We start from the raw sequence: 3,534 nt of genomic DNA on the forward strand, positions 1-3,534 counted from the left end.
TGGAAGTCGATTAAGATTTTCGCTATTTTTTTTTTCCATGTTTGTTTAGTTATTCATTTATTCCTGTTTGAGTCTTTTTTTAATCTGCTTTTAGTGTTTGTTAGGCTGGGGGTTTGATTGTTTGTTCATCTGTGCTCTCATTAGAAGTTCTGTAGGGTTATTTTTGTTATTGTTTGATTGTCTTTTCAAGCAGTTCCTCTCTCTCTCTCTCTCTCTCTCTCTCTCTCTCTCTCTCTCTCTCTCTCTCTCTCTCTCTCTCTCTCTCTCTCTCTCTCTCTCTCTCTCTCTCTCTCTCTCTCTCTCTCTCTCTCTCTCACACACACACACACACACACACACACACACACACACACACACACACACACACACACACACACACACACACACACACACACCATCTGTAATTAAACGCGACACCACCACCTCCACCACCACGTTCTCCTTCGGGAATCTTGCAACCATATATCGAGGGCATTCAGGTGGCGGGAGGAGACGCCCTCCACGCTGCCCTTCATGCTCCAGACGTCTTCAGCATAGGTCTCCTCCTCCTCCTCCTCCTCCTCCTCCTCCTCCTCCTCTTCCACCTCCTCAGCCACACTCGCCTGCGTGACACATGTTTGCCTTTAATCTACATGCTAATGTCAGGACACCGCAGGAGGAGGAGGAGGAGGAGGAGGAGGAGGAGGAGGAGGAGTGGATAGAGGTGTGAAGAGAAGAGAAGGTGTGCTTAGATGGAGGGAAGGAAGAAAGGGAAGAATGAGAAAGAATATGCAAGGATGAGGGTGGTAAGTGAACTGAGAGAGAGAGAGAGAGAGAGAGAGAGAGAGAGAGAGAGAGAGAGAGAGAGAGAGAGAGAGAGAGAGATTACACAAGGGAGAAATGCTCCGGTCATGCGATGTGTTTATCAATGCCTGCAATATGTGTGTTTGTTTACTTTCTCATACATCCGTCTATCTGTCTGTCTGTCTGTCAACCTCTATATATGTATGTATGTATGTCTATCGTTTTCTCTCTCTCTCTCTCTCTCTCTCTCTCTCTCTCTCTCTCTCTCTCTCTCTCTCTCTCTCTCTCTCTCTCTCTCTCTCTCTCTCTCTCTCTCTCGTCGTCAAAGGTGAAGCCAGGAATGTCATCACCATTGATAGATGGAGGGCAAATGGCAGAAGTGAGTAGAAAAAGAGGAATGAGCTAGATGCGAGTGAGAGGAGTGAGAGTGTGAGGAGAAAGAAGGGAGGAATGATTATAAAGAGAAGAGTGAAGGAAGGAATGATAGTGAGGAATGGAGAATAACGGGATGGTATTACGAGTATGACAAGTTGTAGAATGAAAGGTTAGTGAAAAGAGAGAGCAGATAGAGAGAGAGAGAGAGAGAGAGAGAGAGAGAGAGAGATGAAATGAGGCACGAGAGAGTGAAGAGAATGAAACAAGACTGGAGGGTCAGGCATAGCGATGGTAGCGGTGACCTGCAGTGGGTGTCGTGGGCGAGTGATGGCGGCGGGCTGCAGGGCGTGTGGTGGGCAGCGGGAGGGAGGAAAGGAGGTAGTGGGAGGTGGTGAAGTCTCGTGACCGTGCTAAGTGAATTGTGTCACCGTAAAACACAGCATGCATGCGAATTAATTACACGTGAATTAATTGCCGCGCACGCCAACCTGCCAGCCAGCGAGCCTGCTAGCCACCCGGTCAGCTTGCCAGCCTTCCCAGGGTGCGGCGACTCCTGAAGGAAGAACCGCCGCCTCAGTTTAGCTTATGTAATGCTAATACTTTTGGATGCGAGTATTCGGCGTTTTGAGTGTGTGTGTGTGTGTGTAATTCACCTTGGTCGCCTGCTGGTCACCCAGCCAGTCTTCCCCATTACAGAGCGAGCTCAGAGCTCATAGACCGATCTTCGAGTAGGACTGAGACCACAACACACTCCACACACCGGGAAAGCGAGGCTACAACCCCTCGAGTTACATCCCGTACCTATTTACTGCTAGGTGAACAGGGGCTACACATTAAGAGGCTTGCCCATTTGCCTCGCCGCGCCGAGATTCGAACCCGGCCCTCTCGATTGCGAGTCGAGCGTGCTAACCACTACACTACGCGGTGTGTGTGTGTGTGTGTGTGTGTGTGTGTGTGTGTGTGTGTGTGTGTGTGTGTGTGTGTGTGTGTCTCAGTTATATACTTATGGAAGGTAACCTATTGCATGCTTTTAGAGACTGCGTGATGTCCTTCACGTGTTTTCTTTTTATGCTTTATTTCCGCACTTTTAGGATTATGTATCCATTTCAGTTACATAAGAGAGAGTAGAATTTTTAAGTGTGGAAATGTTTTAACGACAAATAGTGCAAGTGTAGTTACATTTTAAAGGTGACGTATGTAAAGAATCGTTTAATATACATACATCTACATTGAGTAAAAAATTACGAAAATTTAAAAAGATCATAGAAGTAAGACAAGGTTTAGAATACAAATGATATGACTATTGTATACTGTAAGTTAAGTTATGTAAGTGCAGCAGCATTTGAAAACTGATTATATGAGTATAGTAAGAATTGAAACACCACTCATACAAGTAAAGCAACGTTTAAAAGACATTTCATTTATATGTTGTAAAATTTAAAACGCGATTAAATATAAATAAAATGACATTTAAAAGACAGGTCATGGGCAACGAGTACAGCAATGTTCACAAGAAATATCGTGTAAGTTAAGTGACGTTTAAAAGATGAACCATTTTTTACCAGTACTTTTAATCTTTCACACCATTCTCTGGCAAATTCTGGAACTCCCTGCCTGCTCCTGTATTTGCAACTTCCTATGACGACTTCATATAAGAGGGAGATTTCAAGACATTTGTCCCTGTATTTTTGCTAACACTATCAGTTCTGCAAGGAGGCTGGCAACAAAGTGGACTTTTTTAAAAATTTGTGTTGCCCTTGGCAGGCCTTCTTCTCTTACATATAAAAAATACATGATAATGTTTAGAAAGCTAAACATATTATGTAAGAAACGTATGAAAGACTGATACTGTTAAGCAACGTTTGAAGGGCAAGCCATGCAATCACTTGTAGAGCAAAGCATAATAAAAAAAAAACACTGTAATTAAAAGTCTGTATACACTTCTTGAATTACTGGTATGAGATCCAACGCTAATCGCGCTTCACTAATCCTCACGTGATGCACAGTCCAGCGTGATACAAACTCTTTGCCGCGGCACTCCACTGGACTCCGTTGATGAAAAGCGGCGAATAGTTTATGTATGTTTGTTGTATGAATGCTTCCTTTTATCTAAGAGAGACTCTGGCTATATACAATAAAAAAAAAATCGCTACATATTGCGTTTCTAAAGTAGGACAACTGAAAAATATATATATATATGGAAAAACATTAAGCAGCAAAACAAGCAATGGGTAATTTTTTTTATAAACATCTACGTACAAGAAAGTTGGCGATGAAAAAAATGCGTGTTGCAATTTATTCCCATTGGATGCAAAACAAATAAAGATGCCTCAGAAAGATTAGTAATCAAAAGCAAATGTACCAAGAAGCAGTCAG

General features: G+C 43.1%; 1 non-coding gene across 1 annotated transcript; it reads right to left on the reverse strand.

The window, feature by feature from the left end:
* Positions 1 to 2,013: 2,013 nt before the first annotated feature.
* Positions 2,014 to 2,085, reverse strand: Trnaa-cgc. The gene has a single exon. It is a non-coding gene; the product is annotated as a tRNA-Ala (tRNA).
* Between the last annotated feature and the right edge of the window lie 1,449 nt (positions 2,086 to 3,534).

This window comes from Portunus trituberculatus, chromosome 17 (genome assembly GCF_017591435.1).
Source record: "Portunus trituberculatus isolate SZX2019 chromosome 17, ASM1759143v1, whole genome shotgun sequence".
Classification (NCBI taxonomy): Eukaryota; Metazoa; Arthropoda; class Malacostraca; order Decapoda; family Portunidae; genus Portunus; species Portunus trituberculatus.